General features: G+C 36.9%; 1 protein-coding gene across 2 annotated transcripts in view; it reads right to left on the bottom strand.

Annotated features, from left to right (window-relative positions):
* The window catches only part of NTRK2 (neurotrophic receptor tyrosine kinase 2), a 1,124,811-nt gene that overhangs the window by 1,094,899 nt on the left and 3,335 nt on the right, over nt 1–26,577 (bottom strand). The gene's annotated exons all lie outside the window — the stretch shown is intronic.

Here is a 26,577-nt window from a genome sequence, read left to right as displayed (position 1 = left end):
CTACACCAACAAACATGCACAACACTAAAGCTATCCTCTTACCTAACCCTTATTATACAATTCTTCCTCTAAAACGTGCACGCTAATTGGCCAGCCCAACCAGCATGCCCATTGTAAATCCCTTAATATACTAACGGAAAAAGGTCCGGTCGCCCGGACTTTTTCCGTTAGTATAAAACACTGTCTCGCTATGTTAAAAGAGTTTAACATAGCGACACAGGTTTAAAAAAAGCAACGCAGATCTCCGTTGCTTATTTTAAAGCTGTCTCGCTATGTTAAACTCCTTTAACATAGCGACACAGTGTGTAAAAAGCAACGGAGATCTTGCGATCTCCGTTGCTTTTTTTTTAAACCTGTCTCGCTATGTTAAATGGGTTTAACATAGCAAGACAGCTTTAAAATAAGCAACGGAGATCTCCGTTGCTTATTTTAGCTGTCTCGCCATGTTAAACCCATTTAACATAGCGAGATAGTAAAAGCAACGGAGATCTTGCGTTCTCCGTTGCTTTTGCCCACAGCTCTGATGTACTGCGTAGGCATGCGCAGTACATCAGAACTGCCGCAGAATACCAGACAGCTGCAGAAGGGCAGCAAAGAGGCATTATACAATGCCATTATTTAAGAAAAGTAATTATTTCTTTTCTTAAATAATGTCATTGTATAATAACAATAACCCACTTCTGGGTGTGGGTAATGCTGGATTTAACCACGGTTGTCTTTGTTTGGTCCCTCGGGCTTCGCCCTCGGGACCAAACCAACTCCAACCGTGGTTAAATCCCGCATTACCCACACCCAGGCGTGGGTTATTGCTATAGTCTCATCCTAATCTGCCAACACTCACACAAACACATTCCCAGCCCTAATACCAAATCCACTTACTTCTGTCTACATTCAGTATTGCTTGCTTACAATGACTCAGCCAATAGTATAGGTGTAGTGATTTGCCGTGTCATGGCTCCAGTGCATAAATTACCAAATGCTAATACATCAATAACTTCTTCTACTACAGAGAAAACGTATTTGCAAATGCAGAAGGAACTCATGCATTAATGTAAACAAATTACACTGAAGTATCTGGAGTAGAAAATTCACATTTGTTAATGATCATAAACCTTTATTAATATTATTAATTGTGATCCCTGCAGTAGGACCACCATCAGGAATTCAGAAATGGCTAACAATACTGTCAGCATATTTTTTTTATAAAGACTACAGAGATTATAAGACCAATGACACTGATGAAGGTCTGTGCTTGAAATATCAGTCATTCCAAGAAAAGTCACATAATATGTCAATTTTCATACTGAAAAACACCTTCATGACACCCCCTTCCTGTCAAAACAGATTTAATGGCATGAGTAACAACTGACCCAGACCTACACTCAGTTTCTTAACAAAAGGTTGGCCAACCCAAGCAACTATGAATGCTACTGAAAGTTTGAAAATATTTTTTTTTTCCAAATGAGGTACAAATTTTTGGTGACAAACCAAACAGTCTTAATGGACACTGGCTGTGAAAAATTGCACAGGTAGAGATACATACTGGTAACCCTGGTATTGTTACCATGAAAGCTCTAGCTGGAAAAATGTCAGGTAATCTAAGATAGAGGAAAAAATTGTAGTTATCTATCAGACCTGTGTAATTCTGCAATGGAAGGTGCCAAGACAAGCACCATTATTCCCATAGGGATTTTCAGGGGAATGTTGAGAAAGACAGCACATTGATTTTGCAGGGCCTTTTATGAGTAATGATTTCACAATAGAGATGCATGTATATTTGAAATGGTTTGAAGTATTCTATATGCCTGAAATCAGATCTTAAGCTGTCATTAGTCATCTGGAAAGATTGCTGTATTCTTAGGGTTTATCTAAATATGTCTTTACTGAAATGGAACATAAATTACACCAGATTAGTATTGCAATTTTGATAAGCACAGTAAAGCTATCCATACCAGTAGTGCATGTGAGCTTCTTGCCAACAACTGGATAAGCTAAGACTCATGCAAACCTTCAAAACAGCTATGAAGAATTTTTGGACTGACTGGGGAGATAATGTTTGTTGAGTTATGCTACAGAATTAGAATTGCCTAGACAGAGTAAAGCCTTGCTGAGTCTAATTATGGTGGGTGCCAAAAATGCAATTACTAGAAAATGGAAATCAAAGTCTAGACCAATTTTACTAGAAGTAATAAATATAGTAGCAGAGATAAAACAACTGGAACTGAAATCATTAGAAAAGGGAAGGAGAAAACTACATAGGGAAAAATGGGAATTGTGTGAACAATATATGCAGAGCTGGAACGAGGTTTAACAGGCAGGATTTGAATGAGACATATAATACTTAATTGACAATGACTGGATGGTTTGTAAGTGATGTATAATGTTTACAACTACAGTTGTTTCAATGGTGTCTGTGAAGTAAATGGTTTGCAAATAAACTACTAAAGTGATATAATTTTGTATGTTTTTCATTTATATACATGTAAGATTGCCTTTGTCAAATGTGTAAATTTAATAAAGATTTTTGAGAAAAAAATAATTTTTTAAATATCATGTTCAGAACCGTAGGTACAGTTTTACTTTCCTGTTTCAGTACCAAACAGCTGTGAGCTATACTACAGGATAGACACCTGAAATATTCTTAAAATAACTCCTTCCTTCAATGCTGTTAACCTAATCTCATAGTTTTTCCTTCCTACAATTTAACCTAGATATTGTTTACTGCTCAGCAAACCTTCAGTGCCATTTGGTTTATTTTATTTGCTTATTTCATTTTTACCATGTCCTTGCTGTAGAGAAACTTGCAAATAATTTCATTTTTGACCAGTGAAATGTTCCTTTTACTTACTTACCTACAAACGTGGTAGGTATCATTTATCTTTACTAGGTCATTTGAAATGACAAGTGTCAATCTGTCTTGAAAAAGCAAACAGTCTAGTACAGAGTGCAAGAGATGTATTTACACTAAGAATCTAGAATTTATGCTCTCTCTCACTCAAAATAGTAACACAGAGAAGGTTGTCAAATCACCGACCTCTGTATATTCACGTAGTACCACTACTAATACACATTCCACTACTCATACACATAGTACACATCAAACATGTGAATCCGCATACATGGAGGTTCTCTCAAAAAACTTAATGAAATACCAAGACCTCCAAAACACAACTCTGCTACAGCTAATAGTCTTCACAGCACCCATGACACATAACAATACCAGTGTCTCACCCACCAAATCCCTAAGGCGTAACACTCAAAAAACAAGTTTTCTTGTCATTGGAGACTCAATAGTGAGACATATGGATGTCCCACTCACCAGACTGAACAAGGAGAAAGTCATGGTCAGCTGCCTGTCCAGTGCCAGGATTCACCAAATCACATATGCACTCAGGTCTCAAAGCAAAAGGTATTGTTATGAAACTGTCATAGTTCATGTTGGCTTGAATGTCTTGAGACATACCTCACTGGACTATATGAATAGAGACTTGGTCGAGCTCTCTGGGTATGTGTCCCAGGCAGATATGTCCCTAGCCTTGAGCTGCATACTACCCTCACCTAGACATGATGCTGCAGTATAAACGAAAAAGTTATTGATTTCAATAATTGGCTTAGTTTTTGGTGTCATTCCAAGGGAATCCAGTTCCTGTCTACCTGGGAAGCCATGGTTGACAAACCTCACTGCTTTGGCAGAGATGGTTTGAACCTGGCACTCCTAGGCTTTCGGCTGCTGGCAAAGACACTTGCCTCCCCCACAGTGCCTTTTTTAGGCAAGTTCTCAAAAACAACATTACCGACATGAAATGAGGGTCATGTTGCTAAATGCTAGGAACCTAAACCAAAAACTGCACTCCCTGGAAGCAGTTCTTTTATTAGAAGATGTAGATGTCTCTGCAGTCACAGAAACCTGGTTCAAAGCCTCAGAGAGTACGCCAGCCTTGCAAGGCTACAATGCCTTCTATACCTTGAGACCTCAAAATTAATGTGTGAAAAGCAAAGGAGGCAGTGTTTCAATCTTTATTAGAGATAAATTCACTTCATGTCTAGTTAGAATGGACAACTCCATGGAGTTACTCCATGTCCAGGTTATGGTGGTTAAGATCCCCATTCAAGTCTAGTCAGTAATAGATCCCCCTCCATGGGTCATAACACCCATGAAACCTACTTAACCAAACTGAAGACAATCTAAATTTCACCGCACTGGTTAGGGGAGATTTCAATTATCCCACCATCAACTGGGAAACCTACTCTAGCCCAAACTCGCTTGCACAAAAGTTCCTTGACTTTGTGAGTTCTAATGCCCTGGAGCAAATTGTATATACCCCAACAAGAGGAACAAGCATTCTAGATCTGGTCCTCGCCATGTCAAACAAGTGCACTGTTGCAACTGTTGGACCCTCATTAGTTAAAACTGACCACAAATCAGTCACCTTTGAACTGACACTAACTCACAAAGGGTGAAATCAGATTAAAAAAACTTCACCAAGGCAAGTGAAGGTATAAATGCATTCCAATCCTCACCTCAAGCTGAAAGTGGTAACAATGCCGAAGCTTACACTAAAGCCCTATATAGTCACTTGCATAAGTGTATTAACTCATCTGTACCAGAGAGAATCAAAGCCAGAGCCCCAAGTAAAATCAAGCTGCCATGGTGGACTTCCACCATCAACAGAGTCTACAATAAATGCAAATCATTGCTCTCCAACAAAACAAAGACAAGAACCCAACAATGGAAAAGCATGCTCCTCAGCCTTAACAGGCAAATAAGACAACTTGTCAAATCCTCCAAGAACTCCTTTGAGAGAAACATAATAAGTACTGGCAAGGATAACCATAAGGCCTTTTACAGCTATGTGCGTAACATAAAGGGTAGGACTCAAGCATGTGCAGAACTGGTGGCCAATGGTATTGTTAGATTAGGGACCTCAATTTTAAAGTACTTATTAGGCATTATGCAGACTAAAAGGTAAAATAGGTAGTGTCAGACATATGTATTCAGTTTCAGAGAAGGACAGTTTATTAGAAAGGAAAGATAAGCCTGAAATATGCAAAAAATACACAATACAGAATGTTCTTTTCTCAAGGGAAAGATACAATCTTGCAGCTGCAGAATGTTCCTTAATGGAATGTTAAATAAAGCACATATGAGACAAGGCCTGAGACCAAGGTTAGGGGGAGTGAATGTGGTTTACAAAGGAAAATTACTGGGCTGAAGCAATATAATATGTTGTTCAGGATAGCAATTCAGATAAGGTTAGTTAGTTCATTTGACCTGTCATTACAGAAAAGATTAAGCTACAATACAGACACTCGAGCCTGAGTACAGAAGACAGGTAAAATAAAGACTATTTTAGTTTACATTGTTCAGGACAATCAGAATATGATGTGCAGTAACTTTGGATACTAATCAGCACCCCAGCATTTCTACAGATTGTTATTGTTCATCAGCTCTGTTGATGAAGACAGTATTCAGATATTGTGAATATATAATAAAGCCTTATTAAATGAACTACAGTGTTTGAAGAATTCATTCTGAAAAATACACACAACTTGGCCCATAAAGGAGAGAATGGCACCTGTTCAGCATGAGTTTGGGTAATTGACAGATAAAGACTTTAGTTTCAGTCTCGTTTCAGTTGTTTCCCAGGGGTGTATTTTTGGGTTCCTATTAAATGATCAAAGATGCATTCTTTTGAATGTGTCTTGATCGAACTTGAAAGCACGAAAAGGCAAAATAGCGAAATGGCATATAAGCGAATTCTTTCCCTGGGAAAGAAATCGCTTGGCCACTTCCGTTACTTTGCCATTTTCGTGACTGTTGTGTGATATCAGTGTTGGTATATTTATGTAGGGGGGTGTGGAGGGCACCCCCCCCCCACATTGGGAGGTGTGGGGTATGAAGCCCCTCACTTTATGTAATGTTTAAAAATTTTTTGTTTTGTTTTTGGGAACAGTGTTTTTTTTCCCCTTGGAAAAATATCGCTGTTCTAAGTGTTCGAGATTGTAAGCTTTTGCTTACATGGGTTCGATAAATCATCGTTCACTTTTTTAATTGTTCGATGATTTAATATAGACCCGTATTTTCTGTTCCCCATCCAGTTATCCAGGTTGCGCTTAAAAAGGTTTAATGAGGTACTCTGCTTTATGTGGAGAGGGAGTCTATTCCACAAATGGGGGACTCTCTGGGACACAAATCTGTCCTGCTAACAAGTCCTATTGATGACCCAGACCAGGTTGAGGTCATGTGTGTGAGTTACTCCAGCGGAGCTTGACTTGTGGATATGCAGCAGTCCCATTAGGGCGGGGTCTGAGATTGCTTTGTATGCCACACAGAGATCACCTCTAAGGAATCTGTAGGAGACTGAGTAGAGGGACAGTGCTTTTAACCTACCTGTGTAGGGTAGATGTTTGAGGCCCTAGATTCTCCAGGTGAGGAACCTCTGTGGTTGCTCCAGCTGCTGCATGTGCTTTGTGAGGTACATGCTGAAAGGGGCATTGTACTCAATAATGGGTCTTATAAGGGAAGAATACAGGGATGTTATGACCATCTTGTCCCTGGGTGAAATACCCTTACTAATGAGGTGGGCCATGTAGAAAGCTTTCCATACAATGGAGGCAATATGGTGGTCAAAAGTCAGTTTGCTATCAACCTGGGTGCCCAAGTTCCTCATGATTGATTGCGTGCTTACTGCCTTATTATCAATGTGATAATTTATGGGGGCATCATTCTCCCCAAAATGGATGATGATACATTTTTTGGCATTCAGTTTGAGGCCATGTTTGTGGCACCAGTCATTTGTTTGGGTGAGATCCTCTTGGAGGATGTCCACATCACTAGGGAAATTGATGACAGCACCCAGCTTGCAGTCATCTACAAACTTGGTCAGCTATAGCCCACTAGATTTGTCCTGCACCTCTGAGAAGTATATCCCAAACAGCAGAGGGCCCAAGACTGATCCCTGGGGTACACCACTTGTTATGGGTCTACTACTTGAAATGGCTTCCCTTATTTTGACTAGGTGGGTTCTATCAGTGAGACAGTTTGCTACCCATCTGGTAACAAATGGATTGATGCCTAGTTGACAGAGTTTATCTATTATACCTGAGTGGAGAATAGTACCGAAGGCCTTGGCCAGGTAAAGGTAGGTGGTGTACACCTTCTTCCCCTCATCTATGGCCTTGGTGACTGTCTCAAGGAAGTCAACCAAATTTAGCAGGCATGACCTCCCCTTGCCAAAACCAAACTGTGTGGGATTAACTGTCTGGAGGTTGCCAATGTCCTTGGCTAATGAGGTCCATGACAATCTACTCTATGGCTTTGCAGATCAAGCTTGTTAGGCTGATGGGTCTATAATTTCCTAGATCGGTGGATGCTCCACATTTGTGCAAAGGGATGACAGTAGCAGTCCTCCACTCAGCTGTGACAAAGCCGGTATTCAGGCTTTGATTGAATAAGATGCCTAATGGTGCAGTAAGGAAAGCTTTCCACATAGCTCACTTGATTAGTAAAGGCATTGCCTCTTGAGAAAAATAAGTTATAACCCCCCCCCCTATACTCGGCATTTATCCAGCCCATAATTGTGTATATCACCCCATTTGGTATGTACCGTACTAAGCACCTACAGCAATTAGAAAGATCTCAGAGGTTTTTAGCAAAGAAGATCAAGGGCCTCCTGCATGTGTCTTACACAGACTGACTAAAATCCCTGTCACTATACTCTGTATCATATAGACTTCTTAGGGGAGACTTATACCTGGCCTGCAGAACAACCCAAGACCCAAACCTAATGAACTTACTGCATATCCGTAAATCAAATAGGTCTATGGCTAGCTGTTCCAGGGACTTAAATATGGCCTGCAACTTAAAAAAGACATGCTGGAGGGACAGATTTAGATCCCAGCGACTGCCACGTCTTTGGAACAGGCTACTAATTCATGTGAAACAGAACACCTCTATAACACTGTTCAAAAGGAACCTGAGTGGATGGGGCACCATAAATTCTTACCAGGGACAGCACCCACAACCCTCCTGGATATGGGCAGTCATCATTAAATGCAATATTGGGTATTGATTAGTATTTCTTTGGTATTACATTGGTTTGAAATAGCTAGGCTTAAAATGATCTCAGGGTTGATAGCCTAGTAATCTCCTACGATCCTCTGATAAAGTTGGCTATCTTCACACCCTGCAAGTAGTTAAAGGAAGAAGGGTTTAGGATATTTACTTTGACAGATAAAGGTCTGTAGTGCTGAACTACAGTTTGTGGCTGCAGGCACCTGACAATGAAGGAAAGGAATAAATGGCTACTCATTGGACAGGTTGGTTTACAGAACCTGAACATCAACTTGCAAATGTCTGCAAGAGTTAGTATTGCATTTTCATAGTAAAGGTTCAGATGACTGTATTTTACTTTTATGGCAAAAAGACACCTATGCTTAAGTAAAACAATGAAGAAAAAAAGAAAGAGAAAGAAAAATCTTTCAACGTGACAAATTTCAGAAATAAAGTCTGTACATGTTAATTCAGCAAGAAAATACCGCACTGTGAGGTTTGACATTAGATCACTTGAGTTGTACAAGGTTTCTACTGTATATTGCCAAGTCTAACATCAAAGGAAGGGGCTTCTTCTTGCAAGGGAAATCTGTAATGAGTGTCTGTTAACATCCGGAATGCTATAAATTGATAGCCTATGGATAATGTTGTAATTTTTCACTTCAATTTGTTAGTCACGAAAACTGCATACAATTGGGTATATCAAAGAGATCTGGGATCTCCAAAACAGAATTTTGAAAAATGTGTATTTAAAAATCCACTCAAGAACTAGTTAAGTGATTTAGTACTTTCAAAAATGCAGGACTTCTTCAGAACTAACATTAATTACCCAACTATCCTTATACAAACTTTCACTATTAAAATGGTGGTTTTAAACCTAAAATACACAAATAATATAATTTACTTTGAAAGAGAAACATTTAAGCAATTTAAGGGTATTGTGATGGGGTAGTTTGTTCACCAATGTTCACAAATTTGGTCATGCTGGTCTGGGAAAGGAAATATATTTTTTCCATCTGATTATTTTAAATATTGTAATCTATATTTAAAATATTTAGATGATATATCTATGCCTTGGAATGGATCACAAGATCATATAGATAGTTTAATGTAACAACATACTTTAAGTTTCCCCATCAATTTAACAGACATAAGATAAATTATTTGGACAAAAGTATTTCAGTTGTGGAAGGAAATTTTCATTCTAACAGTTATTGTAAACTAAATTTTAGCAATAGCTATTTACAATTTGACAGCTTCTACCTCTATAAATTGGAAAAAGGAATTGTTAAAGGACAGTTCATTCAGTTAACTCAAATGATTTCTGATGACCAAATCTACATTGTAGAGATAGATAAATTAGAGCAAATGTTCCTAGACAGAGGATACTCCCAAAACATGTTTTTTTTTTAATCTATAATGAGATTAAAGAGAGGAGTCAAGTTGACTTTAAACCATTATTAGGGTAGGGTTGCATAAATCGTCCCCTAATAAAATGACTAGGGAAGTACACGATGAAAATGGGAATTCTGATAGGGCTTTGTCATACAATATAATTTAAGGTCTCAATCTGTTATGGATATTATTACAAGAAGTTGGAGTATATTTAAATCAAATAGTGCAGTGCATAATGCAGTGGGTAAAAGACCCCATTTTGTATTTAAGCCAACACATAATGTTAAAATTTTAATGGAGAGAAAATCCATGAGAACAGGGAAATGTAATAATTTAATGAAAGGCATACAAAAATGTTGGCATTGTAAGCAATATCCTTTTATTTTTAGAGGTAAAGAACCACAATTTAAATGTACAGAAGTAAAGGCTTGATTTATTTGGTCATATATAACACCTATTCAGTTATTATGTGGGAAAAACTGAAAGGATATCTTGTTGAAGAATTTATGAACATCTTTATAGTACTGAAAAAAAAAACAAATATAAATAATGCACTTTTTAAACATTCTATGGTTTGTAAGAGATTTAAAAAGTTTTTTTATTTGTCATTTTAGAATTAGCAGCCAATGACCCCAAGGATCTTGCCTGGGAGAATAAATTGGAATACAAAGAATTGTTGTGGTAGTTTAAGATAAATACCAAGTATACAAGCAAGATTAAATGAACTTATAACAATGGCTCCAGTCTTACGTGTGCTGCTAACTTGCTAAATAATTATTTAAGTACAATATTGTGTATTGTGTATGTTTTAATCATTTTAGTGTAATAATTGATTGTCTGTATGAATTGATTTTTAAAAAGGTTTTTTTTTTCATATGGACTTGAATGTTTATTTGGTCTGTCATTTAATTTTTCATTCAATATTTTGGGTCTATATTAGCTCATCAAAGTTTACTTACTTTGAATGGCTGTTCATCAAATGTTCCAATCAGTGAACGTTTTTCCCAGATAAGTAAACTAGTTGGCCAACATAAAAATAATTTACCCTTTCCCGCACTGTAGTGCAATCTTGGGGTTAGTATATATACTTTGTTGGATTTAATTTAATGTGTTTGTGTTTCAGATGGTGTGTTGGCCAACTAGTTTACTTACCTGGGAAAAATGTTCACTGATTTGAATGTTCGATGAATGGCCATTCAATGATGTTGGTTTGATGAACAGCCATTTAAGGTAAGTAAACATGGGTGAACTATTATATACCCCAATATTTTTAATATAGTTTTTAAATGTGGGATAATGGTAGAATTAATGACCTACATTCCATTGGTGTTCTTTATTCAACAGTATTATTTGTGTAGGGCCTATATTAGAACATCAAAGTATTACTACTTGGAATGTCCTAATATTGAACCCTTTGCATCGAATGCTGACAAAATTGAAGCTGCAGAATATCGATACTTTCCTAGGGAAAGTATTCGGTGGGCTGTTTCTGTAGCTTTGCTATTGCCTCGGCTGTGGAGTGAAGGTTACGGACCGGGTTAAGGTAAGTGTGCAAACGAAGGTGAGTGTGCGATAGGGACCTTAGGGTTATGGAGCGGGTAAGGTGAGTGTGTGATAGGGACTTTAGGGTTAGGGAGCGGGTAAGGTGAGTGTGCGATAGGGACTTTAAGGTTAGGGAGCGGGTAAGGTGAGTGTGCGATAGGGACTTTAGGGTTAGGGAGCGGGTAAGGTGAGTGTCCGGTAGTTACGGACCTTAGAGTTAGGATTGAGTTAAGGTAAGTGGATAGCTAGTAGTGTATGTATGGTTTAGTGTAGGGTTTTGTGAAGTGTATGTGTGTGGATTATGTATTTTGGTGTGCTTGTGTTGTTGTGTTGTATGTATGTATGTTTGTTGGAACAGCAAATTTTTTCCCTGGGAAAAGAATTTGCTGTTCTGAGTGTTCGATGTTATGGTGTTTCTGTGAAATGGTTTGATATTAGAGCATTCAATGTAGTCATACTTTGATGTTCTAATATAGACCCACTTGTGTACTATAGCATTAATACCACCAGTTTTTAATGGTGAAAGTTTTGAGTTTTGGGGTATTTAATGCCAATTCTGAAAAAGTCCTTATTTTTGAAAGGATGAAAGTGTGTAACTGGTTCTTGAGTAGATTTCTTAAATAAAACATTTTTCACAACCCTACTTCATAGATGAATATCCTAGTTTTCTCTAGTGTGCCCAAATGTGTGCATTTTAATTAATTTATTTATTTAATTATTTATTGCGGATTATGAGTTTTGAGCCTGCACACTTGTCTCTTCCTTTCTTTGTTCTAGTTGGATTTGTTGAGACTTTCAGATTTGACTCTGAAAAATTAGGATCAGTTATGTTACTACCACACATCAGATTAATTCAAGAAAAAGGTAAAACAAAATCAGGTATGGGTAATCTGTCTATGTCTCAAAGTACCACAAAACTGTTATTTTATTGACATAAGGGGAGGTTCCACTTCCTTCTGTCTAGCATAAATCATAAAAATTGGACTTCAAGTGGATTCTGGGAAACAGAAAGAGTTGTAAAACAAGATAACATAACCACAACTGCTCCTTGATGGACATTTTCTGGTATATCACATTTAAATATAAGAAGCATTCAGAGTGATTGTTCTGTATTTAAAAAGAGAGAATATTATGTTATCATGAAAAATCACATATTTATGGAGTTTTGAGCTGGAGTTTGCCTTTAAGAAGACATGTGAGGGCCATGTGAGAGCCAGACTGTACTCAATACAACCAAATCTCAATGGAATAGTCAGAAAAATAGGGATCAATTTCATATGATCAAAAGACCATATGATCTAATCTGAGAAGATCGAATCTCAAAATGTCAAACCAGCTTCTCCTCTGGAAGCCACATTAGAAAAAATGTAAACACTCAAAAAAAAAAAAAAAAAAAAAAAAAACGCTTCCAGAATAGAAGCCATTTGAATGTTCTCAGACTCAGTATTCTCACATTCTATCATATAGTCTTTTGATCATATGAAATAGACTCAAAAATAGTAGCTGCAAATGTTTCAGCATGGCATGCACACAAGAAACAGATCCTTCAATGAAGAAAATTCAGTGTATCTTCAAGATGCCCATTACAAATTCCAGGAATTATTGTGGATAAAACAGGTTCCTTGTAGCATACATTAAAATATTCTGGAAATATTCATATTAAGGGATTTCCTACAGAAGACAATCTAAACTGGAAAAATGCAAACTAGCATTTACTAATGACATTACATCAACAGATGAAGTTAAGACTGATTCTGTAGACTGGGACAAGGACTGTTGTGATATGCAAAATGAAGACCATGAGTCAGTTAAATGTCTAGAGTTTCCAATTCTGACTTGCCTCCTGACTAAACGCAAGTAGTTGTTAAGCAGAACAGTGGAAATGTGCCACTGAGCTAAGAATAAATACAAAAAAATGAGGAAAAATCACACATTGTTAGAAAGCCATGCCAATGTTTGACATATAGACTAGTTCTGTTAATGACAATGGTGTTACATTTTTTTTGCATTAACAGTAGACATTATGATACATTATTATTACATACACTACCTCATCTAAGGACTTGATCTTTAATCAGTGAAGTGATGTTCTACCAAATAATGAATTGAGTGGGTCTAGGCTAAGAAAGGTTGTGATACTGTGCATTGAGCTGTATATATAGCTCTGTAAAGTAAGTTCATGCTCCCTTCTTAGCTCTGTAAAGTAAGTTCATGCACCCATCTTAGCTCTGTAAAGTAAGTCCATGCACCCCTCTTAGGTCTGTAAAGTAAGTCCATGCACCCCTCTAAAAATGATTGTATACATGATCTTCAGGGCATTCAGTCTGTTGTCTTTGTTCAGACGATTTGTTGTTGGTAAAGTAGCCTCAAAACTATGATGTAACTTCCCTGCAGGGGAGACTCAGGTACTTGGGATGCAGTCTCACCAATTAAAAAAAACTGTGCTGAAGACAGAAAGTTGATGGTTATTTTTAAATAAAAACAATGCTAAACTTTCTGACTTGCACTTTTGTTGCACATGTTCAGTGCACAGAGTTCCATCAACATCAGGAAAAAATTATCTTAATCTGTTTGCCAGGGTGTTCTCAAAACAATCCAGCATTAGGCTTTCCTCAGTAACTGGCAGACCTTTTGAAGCTGTCAGAAATGGTAAAACAGTGAGGAGCCCTTCCTATTGGCTAAGCTTACCTCATGTTACTGAGGCAGCTTGAAAATGAAAGGAAGGATTTAATGTTCAAGTGCAGAGGCTTGATCATGGAAATAAGTTGTAAGTAAACACAGGACTGTTTGTTTGAATGTCCACATGGGAAGGTTTTTTTCAGGTATGGTGCACATTAGGGTTAAGAGCAGGGGCAGGGTTATGGATAGGGTTAGCATGTAATACTATAGTGAAGAAGGCCCCTGCTCTATCTTAGTATGCATGCTAACCCTAACAATAACATTGCCTCTAACACTGCCCCTAACCCTAATGTGTAGCTACCTACAAAAAGTTCTTCTCATAAGAGTAACACTACTCACACAATTATGAGCTTAATGTGGTCTGATTATGTGTAGAGCATAAGAAAAGGAAATGTATTTCTTTTTTGATGTGCTAAATGTTGATGTTGTTTGCTGTCACAATTATGAATGGTCTACATATTTTGGTGGATGTTTTGTACATTGACTAATATCAATCATTTGCAACACAACTATATATATATATATATATATATATATATATATATATATATATATATCCTTTGCTAAACATGTTAGTCCTAGTAGGCTAGTGGCTACTTTTCATGGTATTTATACTACTACTAGGGGAAATTTGGCCAGGGCATTGGAGAATGTCAGCTACTCTTTTCAATAGGTTCCCAGTTATTAGTAGCATACTGTCTGGTACCAATACCATGCACGCAGGAATTCTTCTTCACTGAGCAAGGTATAATTATAGGGTCCTTAGGGCTATCGTCACCCAGGTGGGTCCTGCAACTCTCAAGTTTAGTGCATGCCACCATTACCACTCACTGGAAATCCACTCAAGAGGTAAAATGGATTGTGTTACAACTATGGCTCCTGGGGAGGGGCAGATTATTTTCTTATTCAAATAAGGGATTATGTTTGTTTGGGAATACACATTTTAATCCACCAAATCAATCCCTGAGCAACTTATTGGGCAGTTTTCTTTCCTTCTTAAATGAAGTAATAGATAAGTATAGCTAATAGGCAGCCTACATGTTTAACCTTAAAGTTATTTGTTGTCGTTGACCTTTTCTCTTTTATCATTGGCAGTATTTTTTTCTTTTACCAACCAGGTATGGATTAAGTATTGTAATGGGTTACTATGAGACAAATTGTAATTATCCATTTTTGTCTTATTGTTTCTTGCAATGTTGTTAGTTATCACTAACTATAGTGCTTTATTATTTGTAAATTTATTTTGAACAGTTAGTAAATGTTAAAAAAACTCTTTTCAACAGGCATCTTTACATCCACCTCAGCTACCACCAACTCATGCAGATGGCACATTGATTAATGCCTCATCCAAAGGATAAAACACTCAGAAAACCCCCTACTGCTGCACTATAGTGCCAGAAATCCAGTCACCTGGTGTCGTAATAGGACCCACACTCTGGTCTTCCAGTACCAAAGTCTCGTGTGCTATCTATTATGCTACAATCACTGCTTTATAGACATATGTATGGGGAAGAGCATAGAAGTTCTCACTTGTCCCTGGTTTTGCCTCATATTGTGATCTATTTCTTGTAAAATGTGTGGTGTTCTAGAAATTCAGTGTGCACTGCAGTCACTAAATAAACACAGACATTTGAGTTTAAGTCTAGAAAAGTCAAACTAATGCAAAGTTAGTTATTCTAGAAACTTTGTCCATGGTTTTAAAACTTCTCTGATTTTTTGCATAATATTTTTTGTTCCCCTTACAGTTTTTTTTTTTCTTCTGGCAAATCAGCGCCTATTGCAGTCACTAAATAATGAAGACAAGCACCTGAGTTTCCTACTTAATAACCTAGAAAAAAGCCTGCCGATGCAAAGACAATTATTTTTTCAAGTTTTTAAGTATATAAAGGCAATAACTGTCAGGGATTTTGGTCCTTTGTCCACCATAACATTTCAGCTTTTCTTCTTGATTTTTGAGATAAGAGATTGAAATGTATATGGGGGACAGCACTGAGCTGAAAAGATAAATTACATAGGGGTTGTTTGTGGATGAAAATGAGTGTCTCTGTTGTCATTTGATTAATTGAAGTTAAGCCATTATTACTCTAACTTTGCAGAAGTTGTGTGCATCTGTGTTAAGTAAAGTAAAATATTTTACTTTGGCTATTTTTAACACAATCATATATCTGAGGTATGCACAATCAGTTAAGTGGCTAAAATTAATAAGTATGGAGATTGTAAAGAAAACGACTGAAATTATGTGTGAAACAAGGTTTACAATGTATCTAAAGGTAGCAAACTGACCGTATTTTTTACATTGCAGTCAGATATCAGCATTATAATCAATAAATGGCTGTATGTGGTAGTCTGGTAAGGATTTTTATGATAACAAATAATCGGTTGGAGACTACTGCATCACATAGCAGTTTATCTAAGAATATGGTTTTCTGGTGATGTTTTTTTGCTGTAATTCATTCTTGTTGAGTCTGACTGCACTCCCTGTGTAGATTTTACACAAATGCTTTAGTTTCTTCTCCCAGACCCTTCAGTTGTATAATATATGCCTCTGGACATGCCTACTTTTACTTTCATCCTAAACTAATACCAGTGAGATAAGTAAAAGGTAAATATCCCTTTGAAGGCAGGAAGGCAGTCATTATTTTCAGACAGGATTTGTGTCACTGCATTCGTCTTCTCAGATTATGTTTCGGAAAATAGTATTTTATTGGCTTTGAGCATTCAGCTTTAGATCCAACTTACTTTTCCTTAAAAGCAAAGATAAGACTGAATTTAATTCTTTGCTCGCAATTTTTTTCAAGTCATCATTAAATCAAAAGGTTGTTAAACAAAGCTAGATGCACCTCACAGCATCATGAACCCTCTGTCTTCTGGTAGCCTATCCACTCAAACCCCTGATTAATTCAGCTACATCCTACGGACTTATTACAGTACAGACGTGGACAATTAGGGTATGTTAAAACATGGGTGGGAGCTAAAAAGTAAGACCATGTGTGAAAAAGCAAGGAAGAAGTAATCTGTCTGGGTGGTGTAGGGCTGGGATGAGGAGAAAATCCTGGGAGCTTCACTGAAGAAGTACATGGAGACTAGTGTACAAAGGGAGGGACAGAGTCCTTTGTCTAGGGCTCCATTTCACCTATGATTAGCTTTTCTGATTGTAAGTCAGATATCTGAGGTGTATGTAGTCAGAAGAGTGACTATAATTAATTTGCACATAATGAGACAGTTTGCAGATAAAGGTAAATTACAGCTTTAGTTGCTTAATCACAGGTAATGGCCATAGACATGTTATAATAGAGTTGCGCCTCATTCCAGTTAGTCTCACCCATTTAGTTTTTTTTTTTCACCCCCGCACTTTGAAATTACTAGCTGCCACTGTGTCTATGTCTATCTATTCAAAACATGAAACACTCTCCATATAAGAAACACATTTGAAAGACACCATTTCAGTCTACTGGTCTTAACTAAATGCTCTTTGATGATGTTGGCATTGCAAAATAGCACCATATCTAAACTGTGCAGTAGGAAGTTTTGCCATAGACCTTCCATCTCTGTTTTAATGACCACCAATGGTCTCTAGGCAAGTCTGTCAAGAAAAAGGTAGCTATGTGTGACATTTTTCCTACTGTGTACCCTGATGTATCTCTGAAAGGCACCCCATATGTGCTTCTCACCTCTATTTATACCGTAATCTATACCCTTTAAAAAATCTGTGATGAAACCATGCTGAGTAAGAGTAAGCCAGACATTAATAAGGCATTTTGCATAATGTAGTGAAGTAAGATCACAGTGGGAAAATATCTGCACTAATAAAAATGACCCAAGTGGGTAACAGCAAAGAAAATGAGGCAAACATGATAGTGAATAAAAAATGTAGACAAGGCTAACAGAAAAGTGTAACTAAACTGTTTCCTATGTGTTATGATGTGTAGAAACATAAAGTAGTAGTTTTTATTAATTAAGTACATATTCATTTTTTTAAACTAATGAACTGTGAAACTGCATGGTTATCATTCCAATTGTTGCTGTCACTTCTCTACTATGTAGCAGATCAACATTACATCTTACACTTTACCATCTGACGTTCGGGTCTATATTATATTGCCAAAATGGCAAAACGGCAAATGCTGTGTCAGTGACACATAAACAGCGAAATGCCACTGATGCGAACAGCCAGGTCACTGATTTTTTTCCTAGGGAAACGAATTGCTTGGCTGTCACCATGGAATTGCCCTTTACCCCACTGTAGTCTGATCTCGGAGTTAGTATATTTAGTTGGGGGGGCAAAGCCGCACACTTTGTAATGATTTAGATGGTGGTCGTGTCTGGTTGGTCTACCAATTTTTTCCGTAGGAAAAAAATCAGTAACCTGGCCGTTTACATTAGTGGTATTTCGCTGTTTATGTGTCGCTGAAATGGCATTCGCTGTTTTGCCATTTCAACAACTTAACATAGACCCCTAAAGTTCATAAGCCAATGTCAATCATCTCTGAGAAAGGATATTGATAACAGTGAAGTTTGTTACCTACTGCTTTGGATAACTTGCAGATCTGCATATAATTACTACCTTTGTAAGGAACTGATGCAAATGTCTGACAAAAATTGAGGATAACTTTTATTTATTTATTTTTTATTATTATTCAAATTCACCACCAGACTCTGCCTTTCTGAAACTATGAGTCTTGGAAAATCACATATTGTACGGAAGGAACATTGTGGTTTTGATGGATTCTTAAAAATATTATTTTAAACTAAATTAAACTAAAAACAGTGAAAGTACCTTGTTCATTAATTGGTAGTTTTCAAACATAATTAACAAATGAGTATTGCAACACAAACTGAGGCTAAAAAACATTGGAAATTGTATTTTATTTATTTATTTTATTTTGACATTTGTTGACCGGGTTAGTCTGAATGGGTAGGTGCCCCTTTTCAGTGGAGACCCGATGAGAAAAGCTCCAGATTTAAACATACATGATACAGACAGAGGAATACCATAAGTTGCAATACAATTACTATATTTACATAACACAACACAATAATTTATACATTTGAAGCAAAATGCAGAGAATCCTTAGACATTTTGAATATGCAGATGATGCATGAGTAATATAATTACATTCAATACAGAAATATTACTCAGTTGCTAATTGTGAGAAATAATGACATGATCAACATAGAAATATGTTAGAACATAGACTATAGCATATCACACTTTAAGAAGAATGTCATATGTTCTATTCTGAGGAAATCGGTGGAAGGCCTAAACAAAAATCAGGAACAGATTAGAGACAGCAAGGAGAGGAAGATTAGGTTGGTCAGCACATGAGCAGGTCCAGGAGTTTAATATGAATTTTACTAAATCTTAAATAAAGAATGTATGCAGTTTTATTTAGGTTTCCACAAAAATTATTATTGAGGACTGTTGCACAGTTTGATAAAACTAAGATTAAGGAGACCCTCGTTGTTTGCTCTCACATCACTAAATGCAAACACCATAGGTTCATAGGTAGGTACTAAGCTATTGGCCCTAGGGCCTATATAAGCCTAGCCAAAAAGGTACCCTGGCTTTCTCCATCCAAGAAAATTATTTTCCTGTGCCACTGTCGAGCAAAGCCACAGAACTGATCCCCGGGTGAATTTCCTATTTCCCATCCAATTATCAAGATTTTTCTTGAAGAGTGCTAATGAGGAGCTTTGTTTGATATAGATAGGTAGTTTGTTCCAGAGTATGGGGAGTCTCTGGGACAGGAATCTATCCCTCCAGCATGTTCTGTTTATTGTGGTGACCAGGTTTAGGTCCCTAGAGCATGTAGCTCAGAGGGATTGGGATTTCTTTAAGTGAAACATGTCCAAGAGCTCTGGGTTTGACATAGCTTTGTATGTTAGGCAGAGATTGCCTCTGAGTAGGCGATATGCGATGGAGTAAAGCTGGAGTTTTTTGAGACGGTCTGTGTAGGTCATCTGTTTGAGGCCAGTAATCATCTTTGTGAGGTATTTCTGCAGCCTTTCCAGTTGTTGTAGATGTCTTGTGAGGTACATACCAAAAGGGGTGTTGTACTCTATAATATGTCTAATGATGAGTGTCGAGTAGAGGGGAACAATTACCTCTTTTTTCCTGGATGAGAAAACTTTTGTGATGAAGTGTGCCATGGAGAAGGATTTCCTGACTACTGTGGCGATGTGATTAAAAAAGGAGAGACTACTGTCCACCTGTGTCCCAAGGTCTCCTATACTTTCGGTGTTAAGTAGACTGCCGCCTATATGGTAGCTCATGGGCACAGAGTTTTTACCAAAGGGGATGACAATGCACTTTTTGGCAGTGAGCTTGAGGCCATGGCTTTGACACAAGGCATCTTTCTCAGTGAGGCCCTTTTGTAGGATGTCCACATCGTTAGGAGTTTCGATTATGGCTCCTAGTTTGCAGTCATCTGTGAACTTTGTTAGCCAAAGACCTTCTGTGTTAGCCTGTACTTCAGAGAAGTAGAAACCAAACAGGAGAGGACCCAGGACTGAACCCTGTGGTACTCCACTTGTCACTGGTCTGAAGTCGGATTTGGAGTCTGCTACTTTCACAGTGTGGGTTCTGTCAGTGAGCCAGTTGGCAACCCATCTTGTGACATAGGGATTTATACCTAGTTTAGTGAGTTTATCTATAATTCCAGAGTGGGGGAAGGTTTCAAAAGCCTTAGTGAGATCTAGATAGGCTGTATGAACTGGGTCTATATTATAACATCGAAGTTCAAAAACTTCGAATGTTATAATATCGAACCCAGTAGAGCGAACACTTGAAATAATGAAGCTGCAAAACACCGAATACTTTTCTAGGGAAAGTATTCAGTGGGCCATTTCTGCAGCTTCACTATTTCCTCAACTGTGGAGTGAAGGTTACGGACCGGGTTAAGGTAAGTGTGCGAATGAAGGTGAGTGTGCGATTAGGCATGGGTTAGGTGAGTTAGGGTTAGGGCGCGGGTCAGGTAAATGTGCGATTGTGTGGACATGAGGGTTAAGGTGTGGTAGATGAGTTAGGGTTAAGGAGTGGGTAAGGTGAGTATGCGATAGTTAGGGACCTTAGGGTTAGGGTTGGGTTAATGTAAGTGGGTAGCTAGTGGTGTATGTCTGGTTTAGTGTAGGGTTTTGTGAAGTGTATGTGTGTGGATTATTTATTTTTGTGTGCTTGAGTTGTATGTATGTTTGTCGGAACAGCAAATTTTTTCCCTGGGAAAAAATTTGCTATTCTGACTGTTCGGTTTTTTGGTGTTTCGATTGAATGGGGTCGATGTTGTAATATTCGATGTTTTTAGACTTCGATGTTATAATATAGACCCGTGTGAACCACCTTTCCCTCGTCTACAGCTTTGGTGACTGCTTCAATGAAGTCTATCAGGTTTAGGAGACATGATCTGCCTTTTACAAACCCAAACTGGGTGGGGTCCAGAGTTTGGAGATTACCAATGTCTTTGTTTATAAGTTCTATGATGATACATTCAATGGCCTTGCAGACCAGGCTCATCAGGCTAATGGGGTGGTAGTTCCCGGGGTCCATAGTGGCTCCCCCTTTGTGTGAGTGGGATAACCGTTACTGTGTGCCATTCAGTGGGCACAAGGCCTGAGGTGAGGCTATGATTGAACATGGTACTTAGGTGGGATGCCAGTTCACTCCAAAATTAATGTATTAAGTGCTACAATGTCCTCCCTTCAATTTCAGTGTTAGCATTATATAGGATAGAGGCACACATTCCTCATACAAGAAAAAGACTTGCAATGTTGACCAGAACAGTTGTTAGCCAATCAGTTTTCAATATACTTTGTTAAGTAAATTAGCACTTTGTAGATTATGCTTTGATAAATAGTCCATGCCATACAATGTTGCTGTTGCTAATTCAACATAAAATACAAACAGTGATAATTCACTGCCATAAGAATCTAATATTATTACAGATTCATTTGCAACTGCAACAAGTTATACATAAAAACTGCGTGATTATATTCTGCATTAATCATTATTAAATTTCTGCTGCTATAACCTAAGATAGGGCTGAGTGTATGAGCTAAATAGCCTCTTAACAAAGTTAGGTTCACAGCTCTTGTGAGTGGATTATAAAATAGCTCTCAGGTCTAAATTATCTTCATTTTCTCCAGTTCCTCAGGGGTGTGTCACCACAAATGTGAAAATAAAGTAATTCCCAAAGAAACGATCCTGCTTTGCCGTATGTTGACATAGAGACACATTGATACTGAGCACTGTACCAGGCTGTGGCATTTCCTTCAAGAAATTTGTTCATACGCTAAACGTAAGTTTCTGAAGTTCAGCATTATACAGTTCACAAGCTTTAATGAGCATTATGCAGTTCACAAGCTTTAATCAGCATTATACAGTTCAGAAGCTTTAATAGTTTAAGTAATATAAAAAAATTAACAATGAACAAAGACACTAACTAGTAATATAAAATCACACATATTTTGACAGAAGTTTTGGATATAATCGTGCATGGATAAATGGTTCTACATTGTTGGGTGTACCATGGACACTGGCTTATGGCTAATGTCTATTTGAGTTACAATGAGTCTGCAGATGCTAACATTTTTTTACACACCTTTGTGTATTCTATCTAATGTAATTACATGATTTGAGAGCTATCTGATTTTGAGAATGACGCTAACCATCATTAAGTATTTCCTTGCCACCTTACATCATGGTTGCGTAATAATTGCACAAAATGATCACATAGCACTTTAGGTACTGCTATGCTTCACTTTGGTTAACTAAAAAAGGTATTTATATTTATGTAGTACAAAACTATTTTTTTAAATCCCCATAATTTTCAGCAACATTATTACATTATAGTTTCCATTGTACACTAAATTTAAAGTATATAATAGACTTATTTTATTTTCCCAAAATGAAAGCAACATTTTCCAACTCAATAATAAAAATCATTTTAAAGAGTTGCTGTCTAATTTTTTTTTAGGTTGAAATGTTCACTGCCATCCATACTTGTACTTTTTGCATTCATGTAAACATGAACTGCATTATTCCAGACACTAATAACATGGAAAAAATTATTAAACTCCATGAAGAATGTATATGCTTCCATGCATCTATGCACATTAAATTATAAGTAAGGTAAGTGTGTGTGTGTGTGTGTGTGTGTGTGTGTGTGTGTGTGTGTGTGTGTGTGTGTGTGTGTGTGTGTAATTATTTGTTATTTTATTTCTTGACACTCCATAGTTGCATATGTACTCTTTTTAATCCACAGTCTCTGTAATAGATTACCATGTAATAATCAAGCTAAGTGATGCTTACAAAAGGAAAGTAAGTTAAAAGTTGCCAAATAGCTTCAAGCCTCATGCCCCATCCTTATCTTTCCAAAATAGTTTATCTAACCATTAAGAGCCTACTTCATATTTGCTGTATTTAAACAGATGCAAATTTATATAAAAACTCAGAGAAAGGAAAGATGTAGAATTTCCTTCAGTATAAGATACACTGTGCATACACCTCACTACCAGGTATGCATTACTTTTAACCAGGCCTAAACTATGCACACAGGGTAATCAAGACATTGACAGAGGACACTGAGTTCTTTGTTATACATACACATAAACAGTTTAGACTAAATATCATGAAAATAATGTTTCTGAAAGTTATATTAATTAGTTTGCTCAACTTGTGTTGCCAGTTTGCAACTCGGCTTCTTATACTCTATGGTTACAATGTATTCCACCTGGTTATAAAATTATCAATTGAAAACTGCACATAAGATATCCTGTAAAATCCATTTAAGACTTGTTGAACTTATAGCAAAAGCCTGCCTTCCTCAGAGCAAGGGAGAGAATCATATCTGCTTTTGGACATCAGTTCTTATGGAGGATGCACAATAAAAATTTGCAGGAACCCAGATCTCATTGTTTGAAAAAGTGTGTGTGCGCATGTGTGTGTGTGTGTGTTTGTGTGTGTGTGTGTGTGTGTGTGTGTGTGTGTGTGTGTGTGTGTGTGTGTGTGTGTGTGTGTGTCTGTGTTTTGCTATGTGTGTGTGCAAGGTGAGAAATAGGGTATTTAGATTACTACTGTAGGATGGGATTTTAATCCAAGATTGTAGTTGTGTGCCTCACAGTTGTTCTGAACTGCCTGCTAGCTTCTGTAATGACTAAAGGAATTTACCCAGCAGTTTTGTCATTCTTCACAAAATTACCAAAACTTTAAATAGAGTCGCTTTCAAATATCTTTCCAACAATGTTGCATGCATCCACGTCAAACAATGATGAAAACATTAAACATTTCCTAATCTTGATATTAGCTAGCAAATGCAAGCAAAATGTTCATGCTGAGATGTTCTAAAACATGTTTTATTATCAGAACCAGATTTTAATTATAAGCCATTAACCGATTTACTTGATGGCACCAAAAGATATAAAGATTATAATAAGATAATCATAAAGTTCTGTATAACACTAATATTCCAAATGATTTGCTTCTGTGTGATCCTAAACTTTGAAAAGGACTATAGCAGGCAACAATGAAACAGCCTGGAAAGCCAGAGAAGACATCATAATATAATACCTAGTGCATGACTCTGGAATAATGCTTAAGAACTACTGAAAACATCCATAACCTGAGGGAACTTTAATTTTAACCTTAAAATGTTTACATTTGGCCTGCTGTCTGAAACTCATTCAATATATCTCTGCTAGATTGCAAGATGAATTCTCACAGTCACTTATATCTGAAAATTAATAGCTACCAACCATATATTAACCATACAAATATAATTTTTCTCAACCTCTTAGCGCAAAAATTCTGGGCAAAGCCAAAAAATAATGTGGGCGCAAACACCAAAAATCAGGGACATATTTTATATATTGCTATTACAAACTTATAAAGTTGACTAAATAACATGCTTTGCATTAGTGTGCAATTTTAAAAAGGTATAAAATTTGAAACAGAAATGTTTTCCATTATTTAGTGACTTGAATTCTAAATGAGAAATCAGAAAACTGGACATTTTATGAACAGACCAAAAATATTAGACAAAAATCTGGACATTTTGCAAAATTTGAACATTCGAGATAACTTAGGCTGCAATAATAAATTTCTAATAAAACCATTAGAACATAAGTTGCATGCAAGTATATATTTCTACAGTACAGAAAGTTGACACCTTTTCATTTCTCTGCCATGAATGAAATATTGTTTTCAAAATATTACTGATTTAATATATAGATATTCAAAGCAATGAAACTATCATGACTTCACTGAGTTTAATGTGGGAATGTTATCATTGTGTAAGAACTCAATTAAACCATCTGATGTCTCTCTTGGCATTACATAATTTAAAGTCAAAAGCACAAACCTGCAAAAAAAAAAAAAAAAAAAAAAAAAAAAACATGCCTTTTATTTTCTCAAAACTCTTCTTGATAAATATATTTCTTCAGGTTATTCAGTATCTCCTATCTCACTTAAACTTTGCAACTTAACAGTCCGTAGCCTGAGTAAAGTCCCTTCTTTGATGTTATCCTACACACTATGATGCCTGCTTCTCCACTTGTTCAGTTATGATTACTGCACTGCACACAGAGTACCCCACATAAACTGTAGTGTGTAAATTCGTGTAATCACTGTAAACTCTAGTTTATCTAAAGTTTAAGCCAGTCTGCAGCCTAAGCCACCAGTGTTTTACCCAGGCCTACATCCCTTAACTTATAAGTCCAATGTTGGTACTGTTTTCACTGACCTTTTTAAACAGTCAGTCCCTGTGACTATTCACTACAATCAGTTTTCTGCGTGTCACTTGAAAGAAACGTATGCCTGCTAAGTCTAAACGGGGCACTTGATTAACAAGATTCATAAAACAATAAATAAATACATTGAAAAGGGGCTCTTGGATTTGATTTATAACTAAGAACATTGTTTCTTTACAACGCAACAGTTATAACATATAACTGTAAAAGTCTCGTATAGTGCAACCATTTTAACATCATGTAATAGTCTACACTGAAAAAGGACTATTTTTATGTGGCTGCCTCAACTATAATCGTTTCTTTTGAAATAATTACTGTTCCATTTTGGCACCTGGCAAAGCAATACGCGCATAAATAAGATATATATTACTATTCTGGTATAACGCTTTTAGAATGGCTGTATCTATGCTTGACACACACCTCTAAGTCTCAGCAATCTGTTTGTTAGGGAAGTGTAAACTAGTCGTAAAAGACCAGAAACACGCAGACTTCTCCCTGATCGTTTCAGGGAATGCACTGTTATTCTTTATACTACCGTGCCTCGTTATTTTCATTAATTTGACTCTGGCAGTGAAACAGGCGTTATTCAGGTTTGCTGCCCTTTCGTTTTTGGTGCTTTCTGATCTCAGAAACTATCCTGAAATTTCATAAATAAAATAACATGGAAAATAACGGTATAGCGAGCAATCGAGATACACGTTAAAGAAAACAATTTCGGCAGCAGTGTGTACATTTCAACTGCCCTTGATTCTCAGGGGCAAGCCTGATTCCAGCTGTAAATTTTGAAGTGTCCTTTTTTTTAAGGATACGGATGGTACTGGTTTATAGTCAACAAACAATGGCATTCGTTGCACAGATATGGCTTCTTTTCCTTCAGAAATTGCATGCTAACTAAGATCCTGTTTATCTACCATCGTTTTAAGATCATAAATAATTTAAAAATTGTCTATGATTTGGGACCTTTGTCACTAAATGTCTGTTTCTATCCCTTATTCTTGAGTTAATAGGCTGATAACTATGGGGGATATAGCAGTTACTGAAAAGGTACATTAAATATGATCAATGACGCCAGCTTTATCAACTAAGACAACTAGAAGATCGAATGACTCAATAAAAAATAAATCACGGTTGCTGCGACCTGGCAGTGTAAAGCCTACTTAAATTAAACG

The sequence above is a fragment of the Protopterus annectens genome, chromosome 2.part0 (genome assembly GCF_019279795.1).
Source record: "Protopterus annectens isolate FY-2018-M chromosome 2.part0, PAN1.0, whole genome shotgun sequence".
Taxonomy (NCBI): domain Eukaryota; kingdom Metazoa; phylum Chordata; order Ceratodontiformes; family Protopteridae; genus Protopterus; species Protopterus annectens.
Note: the sequence above shows the minus strand (reverse complement) of the source record. Positions and strands in the feature narration are given on the sequence as shown.